Source organism: Arvicanthis niloticus, chromosome 6 (genome assembly GCF_011762505.2).
Source record: "Arvicanthis niloticus isolate mArvNil1 chromosome 6, mArvNil1.pat.X, whole genome shotgun sequence".
In the NCBI taxonomy this organism is placed as follows: domain Eukaryota; kingdom Metazoa; phylum Chordata; class Mammalia; order Rodentia; family Muridae; genus Arvicanthis; species Arvicanthis niloticus.
In genome coordinates, this window is record NC_047663.1 from 101,771,731 (window position 1) to 101,782,053 (window position 10,323).

A 10,323-nucleotide genomic window follows, 5' to 3' on the forward strand; every position below is an offset into this window, starting at 1 on the left:
CAATCTAGGACTCTTCATTAAAGCCTCTACAGAAAACTCATCTGGCAGGAGTTGGAGATGGGAATATGTAAAGCTGTTTGACTTGGCTGAGGGCCAATCTAGACTTTCTTTATGACCCCTTTTCTCTGAATCACCAGTGGATGCTATATAATATGCCACCTCAAGTACAACTCTGCTCATCCTACTATATTAAAAAAATTCATACACATATAAAACATGGAGGTATTTGCACACACATGCATGCACAGATATTCACACATATACACATTAGTGTGCATGCCCATATGTCTATAGATGCACACAAATACACACACATGTCCATAGATGCGTGTACATGCACATGTGCGTGCAGACACACACACACACACACACACACACACACACACACACAGAGGTCCCTATCTCAAATGACAACTAAACAGCAAACAGAAAAGAACATTTTACAGACCTGCAGAAAAGAACTTAAATAATACATTTTTGAGGGAGAAAATATTAGGTTTTGGAAACAACTGACATCTAGGGTAAGCTCTAGCTTGGTTATATGTGTACAGTGCAGTATAGGAATATTCCTCACCTACAGGAACTGACCTTATAATGTCTCTAAAAAATTAAAGGAGAGCTAAGAATGTCTGTGATACTATAGTCAAGAGGCAGGAAGAAGAGAAACATGGCTACATACATGCAGAAACCTTGTTGAAACAAAGAAGAAAGAAACAGAAAGGGAGAGAAAAATAAAGGAAAGAAGGAAGGAAGGAAGGAAGGAAGGAAGGAAGGAAGGAAGGAAGGGAGGGAGGGAGGGAGGGAGGAAGGAAGGAGGGAAGAGAGGAGGGAGGGAGGGAGGAAGGGAGGGAGGGAGGGAGGGAGGAAGAAGGCAGGTAGAAGAAGGCAGGCTGCTCAGCGTGGCTGCCATGGTGCCAGACTGAAGATGGAGGGCACCCTCTAAAATGCAGTAGTAATGATCCATTAAAACCATGCCTAAAGGCTGCACCTTTCCTCCAGTCTTTGTATCTAATTACACAAATCATTACAGATGTTTGAAAATAACAAAGACTTTAATGAGCTGATTCCAGCTGTTCAGAAGAGATGGTTGAGAGGGTCATTTTCCTTTGCAGTGAGGGCAAGCCACAGCACATGCATTTGAATGGGTAGCTGATGGCAAAGAAGCCATGCGCTGGGCTTCAGCTGCATCCTGCCCATCAGCATAATATGGCAACAGTTCTGGAACTATTGCATGTGAGGGGAGTAAATCTATGTACTAAACACAAACTAACTATGGTATGTAGGTTGTCATTCTCCATTCTGCATCCAAGCAGACATTACTAAACAATCGTAGAAGTCTTTCTCACTGAATTTGAACTCAGAATCTTACCTCAAAGCCTGTTATTATCACACACCTACAGTTAGCCTTCACATTTAAAAATGATTGCTATTTCTAACTCAGAAAAAACAAGAATATAGAGCTTGAGAGATAATCTATGGAGGGGCAAAGATGAGGGCTATCACCCACTCATGAAATATAGCTAAAAATTGAAGGAAAAGTGGTGTTTAAGGACTCAAGTATAGTCATTGGAGGAAAAATAAGAGAATGAGAAATTATGAATGAGACTTAGAATCAGTACTAATGGCAAGAATGGATCACGAACATGTCTTTAGAACAAAGAATGAAGCCTTTTCAAGACAGCTAGAGCTCCAAGACAATGATGAATTCTGCAATGGGATGCCAGTGTTTAGTGAACAAGTACAGAATACCAGGGTCTCTCCTGGGCACTTCTATGGTCATTTTGATTTCATTCTTCATAATAACTTAGGAGGTGAAAAGTAATGTCTCTGTTTTCCTGCTGAAGACATGGAGAATCTAAAACAACAACAACAACAACAATAACAACAACAACAACAACAACAACAACAACAAACCCATTTAAAGCTACAGACATGCATCCTCACTCTTCCTTTTCCCTTATATTAAACAACAATCATAAAGACAAGATAAAGCTTACCAGTGTCTGAGGTATAAATGATATCAAAGACTTGAATACAAACTCTGAGAGGTATCCAAACTGAAAATACCGAAGATGACTCTTGCCTCCAGGATTTGGAGTTGTTTGCAGCAATTTGTCTGTGAGAAGTTCAGAGTTCACCTGGATCTCCAAGTTGTTGATGCTCTCTCCCTAAGTCCCCGGGTGAGTGAGAGGTAGTGAGGTTCATTCATATGCACGACTCCTGATATGGACATGCCTGAGCCATAACCTGGCTCTATGTCTCCTGTCATTTTTAAAACTATATTACTGCTAGTGAGGTACAGGAAATCTAGGCATACATGAGGACTAGAGTCTTGTGGCAAGCTGCAGTGATGGTTCTAGGGAGAAAGACCACCTAGCGCCACCCAGAAATCACCAGGCTTGAAGTGAAGGCAGTAAGTGGTGGTAGCTTTCACTATGGGTGAAATCCTTATTGTGGTATTTATGGAAAGATTAGCCATCTTAGGAAAGGCTCTGTTGACAGCTACTGCATGTTCTAGGCACACTGAGCCTGACTCTCAAGTCTAGATGCTCTGAGCTAGGAGTTACATCTGATTGGACCATGGATTCTGGCTGTTACTCATCCACTGGTTAGTCAGTGACCACTGAGATCTTCTGACTTAAAAAAGAAGGTGGCCAAGAAACATATTGGTTATTAGCATAGCGAATTAGATTGACTTTCTCTTAAAATAGGACTCATTAGGACAGAGGGTGGGTAATGAAGTCAAGAGGTAAAAGATGTCAGGGAGAAAGCTGGAGAGAGAAGACAGATGGAATATGTTTGTAGAACCACCTTTGAGTTCTGGTTATCCTCCTAGCTCCCATGCACCAAGATTTGCTTTCCGTACCAGCTCTCTGCATTCTATTACCATACACAGCAGAAGAATATATACATCTATAGGTTTTAAGAATAAAAGAAACATGACCTGTTAGCAGATGTAAAATTCAAGTTCAACTTTTCATAAAGCCACAGAGATGCCATGTGACTGTCACTCTAGCTTCCTCCAATACTTGTTCTGAACCAGCTACTCTTTGAAATATCTACGAAATTTCCTGGACAACCTCCAAGGCTCTGAGATAACACAAGGTTCTGATACGTTGTCTTCAAGGCTTCCTGAGCTAAGTTGAGGATTGGGTTGTGGACTCCAGTAGGATCCAAACAGAGGCATCTTACTTCCTTAGGCATCAATAAAAACTATTTTGCTGCTTGTGCCCTGTATTCCCCTGATGCCTAGAGAAGAAATAGAGATGTGCCATCAGCCAAAGAAAGGAAGATAAATATAGCCTTTGTCAGATTAATATCCCCAGGATTACTCATGACTCTTTCAAAGTGAAGCAAAGATCATGTGCCGCCTGACAGCCACCCATCTGGCCCGAGAAGACGCACCATATGGATGGTTCTCGCTAATTATAGTTAAATACTGAAGGGAGGGGGTTCCAGTGTGGAGGCTCCTGAGACCAGAAGTTTCCTGTCCCCCTTTCTGGGAGCTCATGAAAAGGATCTAATAGTTACTGTCCCCAGACTTCTCCAAATGAGTTCAGGTAATCATCCTCTGTAGAACAGACTTTCACCAACTCAAAGGTAGAGAAGTAACCATTATTCTCTGTGTTTAGAAAGTGGCAATAACCATGGCTCCTGTGCTAAGATGTCAATCTAGATTCTGCATCATGGAGGAATCCAAGGAAACAATTGATGGTTCGATGAAGCTACAATTTGTTGCTACTACTAAAGACCTGAATCTTTGTCTACTGCCCCACGATTTATGTGAAAGATACAAGGAAGGTTTTATTATTTACAGGCAAATAACACTCACTGAATCAATCCAGTTCTAGGGAGGAATTTCCTAGCAACATAAAGCATTGTTTTCTTAAAATAAATACAGATGGCCTTCTCCCCATCTGTGATGGTGAATATGACTCGCAGTTTGATGGGCTCTTAGAATCATTGAAGAAGCCAACTTTGGTGCCTATCAGTGAGGGGTTAACTGAAACTGGAAGACCTATTTTAAATGTGTGTGACATTAATCCATGTGCTGTGTCCCATACTGAATAAAAAGTAAAAGGGGGAATGAGAAGCAGCCTTCATCTCTCTACTTCCTGGCTATGGATGTAATGTTATCAGCTGCCGCAGGCTCCTGGCACCCTGTCTTAATGGGATACATTGTCCCCAGACCGTGACCTAAAATAAACCTTTCTTTCCTTTCTTGGATTCTTTTCATTTTGTATTGTCACAACAAGAGGAAACATGGATAATACACCATTCCAAGGCCATGGATTTGATCCCAAGCAGGGAGAAGGTGGAAAGAAAGACAAGGGAGGAAAAGATGGGGAGAGGGAGAGAGGATATGATAGATAGATGATAGATAGATAGATGATAGATACATACATACATAGATGATAGATAAACTATAGATGGATAGATGGATAGATAGATAGATAGATAGATAGATAGATAGATAGATAGATAGATAGATAGATAGACGGAGCATCCGTGCTTGGCTTCAAACAATTTCCGAGAACAATCAATTTGGGTGAATGAAAGAATATGGAATACCAAATTCATGGGTGAAATCATTGGTCATTTTATTTTGCCTTCATTCTTTCTCTATACCTGGACCCTCATTCTTTAATCATAGCTCATTATTCTACTAACAGCACCAAAGTAGGCCACCCTTCCTGCAGAGACTCAATCATTAGATGTCAGGTAACATATGTGATTAGAGTGGAGCAGATAATCAAAATTCACATGGCTCTCTCAGTGTTTATGAACTGACCTAGTTTTCACACAAATGTGGACACAAAGGAGTACTTCTAAACTAAAACCAGCAATGAAACTATGAGGAAAGATGGAGAAATGGCTTCTAATGCTTGGCTCTAGAGTTGGAGAGACAGGATGTAGGCGGATGGTTCATTTACTGGAGAGTCTACACTGGGTGTCAAGGCACCACCTCTGTGCAGCCAGGCTAGAGTTGCCATTTGTTTGTGAGTGATGAATGGGCATTTACAGAGATACTGTCAACAAGGGTATGCAAGTAGGATTCTGTATTCATTAATTCTGCAAAATGTTAATGAACACTTGGACTTACAGGATACAGTCTCAGTATTCCCTAGAGGTTCTTGTCAACTGAGGAAGAGAGCTTCATTCATCACCAACAACACAGAGGTAAGCCTACCCAGACAGACTCAGGATTCAGAATTGTGATATCATTAGAACCCTTTGAATTCAGGTATACTTGAATAATTTACCATCCCTAAACTTCGCTGACACACAACAAATGTCATTTTGCTTAAGCCCACACCAGAGACAATAAGAGAAGCATATTCTCTACTTACAGCCTACATTATTGTTCCTTGCTTTTAATTGAACCTAGAATGCATTCTTTAAAAGTTTGAGACCAGGGATAATGGAGGTATTCAAGAATAAATGGGGGTGACCTTAGCTGTGACTCATAGCATTGGGGATATGGAACCTGAAGAGGACACCTTCTATAGCCATGCAGGAACCACAGTGGAGTGATAGGGACACCAACCCATCCATAAAAATTTCAACCCCAAATTTATCCTGTCTAAAAGAAATGCAGGCATGGGGATGGAACAGAGACTGAGGGAATGGCCAACCAATAACTGGCCCAACTTGAGACCCATCCTATGGGTAAGCACCAATCCCTGACATTTTTAATGGTACTCTGTTATACTTGCAGGCAGGATAGCATGGGTGTCCTCTGAGAGCTTCACCCAGCAGCTGACTCAGACAGATGTGTATACTCACATCCAAAAAATGGAGCTTGGGGACTCTTATGGAAGAATAGGAGAATGGGTTGTGGGGCCAGAAGAGGATAGGAACTCTACAGGAAGACTAACAGAATCAACTAACCTGGACCCTTGGAGCTCTCAGAGTCTGAACCACCAACCAAAAACCATACATGGGCTGGACCTAGGCCTCCCAGCACATATGTAACAGATGTACAATTGGTGCTGAACAATTGGAACAGGGGCTAGCTCAAAAGCTGTTGCCTGTATGTAGGATATGTTCTTCTAGTTGGACTGCCTTGTCTGCCTTCAGTGGGAGAGAATGTGCCTAGCCTTGCAGACTTGATGTCCCAAGGTTGGGGGATACCCAGCCCCCCCCCCACTCAGAGGAAAAGGGGAGTAGGAGGGGGAAGGATTGTGGGAGGGGATGACCAGGAGGAGGGCAGTGAGCAGGATGTAAAGTGAATAAGTTGTTTTTTGTTTTTTAAAAGTTATCTCTGGCTCCACAAGGACGCTCACACCAGCAACAGGTTGTGGAGGTAGCTCTAGTCTTCTCTGTCTTACAAACTTACTTTGAGGTTTGGTTTCTCTATTGTAGCTTCTGTCTTTTTCTGTTTATTGCTTCCAGAACAGGGAGAGGCTATGTCCTGAGTGATGCAAAGGAATGATGGAAATTGTATTTTCTGTATTTTTAACATAAGCTTGTCAGAGCTGCATCTGACCGATGCTTGGTTGTAATCCCTAGGTGGTTAGCTTACACTGCAAGCAGAGACTCTCCAAGCACTTCAAATACATGGTGCAGTGAGATGAAATTAACAATGTGACAATAAGAGAATAAACAGCATCCCCCTAAGTGCCTGGGCTAGAGTCATCTTAGACCTGGCAAGTGGGCAGTATAATAGATAAAAGAATTTTCATCAGACTTCAGAAACTACTTGTATAATTCATAGCCATTTGGTACAAGGAATTGCTGGGAGAGATTGTGATGAGAAAGAGAAAGAGAGGGGGGAGAAAGAGAGAGGATAGCAGAGAGAAAGCCAGTGTCACCTGCCACCCTGTTGAGGCTCCTCTTGCAATTTATGAAGACTGTCAGCTACTAACCGTCTAAATAACTCATTTCCAGGGCAGAGATTATAACTGAAGCAGAAAATGTCAGAAATCAATCCCTTGTTGTGACATTATTATTTTTTTTTTCTGAAAATAGGGCATAGCCTCATCTGTATGGATGTCATGAAGTAGGAAGCAGTATGAAGTAAGGGCTGAGAGGTGCTTTTAACTATATTGATATTTTGCAAGATTGTTTGGGGTGAGGATTCCACAGTTCATTCAGGAAGATCTGAAATGGGGCCACAGGACAGAGCAGTTCTTTTTCACACCCCAATAGCAAGGACTCGGCCATGACACTTAACTAGCATCTTGATTCCTCTGTGTTTTCTGAACTGTGTAACACATCTCCCCAAGCCTCAGTTTCCTTATCCATACCTTGGGGACAACAATACCACTGACATTATGTGGGGCTGTTAATCAAAGTAGATGGTGTCTTACTGTTCATCTTAAAATTGTACACAGAATTAGAATAAATGAATGTGGGCCAAAGAAATGGTTCCATGGTAAGGTGTTAGATGTGTATGCCTGATGACATGAACCTGACTCCCAGAACCCAGGTAAAGGTAGAATCAGAGAATCAATTCCACAAAGTTGGCCTCTGACTTCTTCACACACGCCCCTTGCACATGTACCCTCCACATACCATTCACATATTTACATACATTAATCATAAATTAAAATTTTAAATGAACTAATGGATAGTTAGTCTTGCTGATATTTTTACTCTTCAGACATATGTGTTTGGAGAGAAATGGGGGATGGAGAATAATAAGAAGAGAGAATATAAGGAGCAAGAAGAGAGGGTGTATTAAAAGGAAGAGAAGGACATGGAGAAGATAGTTGCAGCAATAATTACTTATTTAATAAACTTGGTTGGGGAATTTGTGGGAAAATATTGAAGAGTATGTAGACAATAGAACTTGTCATTACTGATTTAAAATATGCCCAACTTTGCACTTTGATTTCTATAAATGGGAACAATAATCACCTACCTCTTGGGGTTACACTGATGTTGAAATGAGAGCATGATTTACCAACCCCTGTCTCTGTGACCTCTGGGTTTACATGGAAACTGGGGAAGCCATTTAAATGACTACATTGTTAGGCATGTCCTGAAGATTCATCTGTTCTGATGACTCCCTTAAGGTGTGTTCTCACCAGCTGTGGCCCTTTCATACCAGCTGGCCCTCCTGTAATATGTCATTTGACTAGGATGAATCCCTGGTCTAAGTTCAACCAATCTGGTTTGCTCTTTGATGTTGCAATCAGAAACTGAAGTTTTTCCTAATGATAAGCAGCACCTCATCCTTAATGATCCTTGTGAAGGAAAATCTGAAAGTCATCACCCCTCATCTACTTCAAACACGTACATGACTCCCTAGTGTTCTTAAAATGAGGTCCTAGCAAGTTTTAACTTGAGCCATGATGGCCATTTCAGATCTCTTCTCAGGGCCATGTTAGTTTTCACTCCAGTGCTGCAAAAGTACTGGCCTTCTGTGGCTTTTGGACTCACCAGATATATTGACTAGTTTTATGTTTTCTTGACACAAGCTAGAGTTATTTGTGAAAAGGGAACCTCAGTTAAGAAAATGCTGCCACAAGATTGTGGAAAGCTTGTGGGACATTTTCTTGATTGATGATGGATGTGGGATGGGACTTCTCCCTGTGGATACTGTCACCTCCAGGCTAGTGGTCCTGGGTTCTATAAGAAAGCAGGGGGCTGGAGCTATGGCTTAGTGGTTAGGAGCACTGACTGTTCTTTCAGAAGACCTGAGTTCAATCTCCAGCAACCACATGGTGGCTCAAAACCATCTGTAATTGGATCTGATGCCTTCCTCTGGTATGTCTGAAGGGAGCAATTCTGTACTCACATAAAATAAATAAATAAACCTTAAAAAAGGAAGGAAGGAAGGAAGGAAGGAAGGAAGGAAGGAAGGAAGGAAGGAAGGAAGGAGTCAAGCAAGCAAGCAAGCAAGCAAGCAAGCAAGCAAGCAGGTTGAGTAAGCCATGGGGAGCAAATCAGTAAGCAGCATGCCTCCATGGCTTCTGCATCAGTGCCTGCCTCCAGGTTCCTGCTCTGTTTGATTTCCTACCCTGACTTCCCTGGAAGATGAGCTATAAGCTGCAAAATGGCATAAACTATTTCTTCCCCAAGTTACATTTGCCATGGTGTTTTCTCACAGTAATGGAAATCTCAAGACACCAAGTGTGCCTTGCAAGCAGGCCTTTGTACAGTCTGCTGCCTCTACCTTCAGTGACAGCACCTTGGTTCTCTTCCTTTTGTTGCTGGTATTTTAGAGGACAGTGTATCATGCAAATGCTCTCAGACCTGCTCCATTGGGCAACTTTATCTGTTTATGTCACACTATGTTCCTTTCTATCACATTAACCACAGCTATAATTACACATGTATATATGTAATTATTTTATTGGTGGCTAGATATCCTAGCCACACTCTTCTGGAATCAGAATTAGTTTTGCTTTTGTATCTGTTTTACCTAGCAAGGTTCCTGACTCAGGCTATGCTCAATAAATCCTTGCTTCGCCAATGGTAAAATTCAACAGTGGCTGGATCTATAAGGTGAGAGGTCACAGAGCAACTCGGTTGAGATGCTTAGAGTTGCCATCTTCTCTATATCTCTTAACACATCCTTCTCTGCACATTTTCTGTAGGCTCAGTAAAGGCCCTCAGCACTATTCCATTCAATTCCTACAGTTTCTTTAACCTTGGATAAGTGTATTACTCTTGTCAGCAGTCCAATCAACTCTTTCATGCCAGTATAAGATGGAGAACATCTTTAGAGCTGTCCTAAGAGGACTCAGAATGAAGATGAACAACGCTGGCAATGATAATGGCCAAGTTCTGGAAAACACAAAGGATGTTTATAGTTTATAACCACTGTTATTTATATCCTGGCTCAGCAGACTCTCCAGCCTGGCCAGGAAGTACCACTTCAGTTATTTCTAGTCATGGTAGGGCTTATCTTCACTTTTTACACTGTAATACCTTCCCTAAATTTCTGAATCTATCCCTTCACTTTAAAAACTCTTTCCTCCCACAAACTTTAGAGTGAATTAGTCACCTAGTAAGATGTAAATTTCTCCTCAGAGGAGATGAAGCATTGAAAACAACATGTAAAGATCTCATGTATATACCACAGAGACATTGTTTTATTTCTCTTAAAACTTTAAAAATACCCCAGATCCTATGTCTACTCTACGTTCATGTTCTTCCAACAAATCAAGTCTTTTCCAGTGATCAATCCAGACCAATATGAACATAGTGGCCACAAAAATTCTGTGTATATGTCTCTGCTTCTTCCTGAATTGACACACCAAACCCAAACAGTCTACATACCATTGCACTGTGTATGTGTAGATAAAACAAAATCCTTGAGAAAGAAATAAAAGAGGGAAAAACTTGTCTTGGCTCATGGTCTCAGAGTTT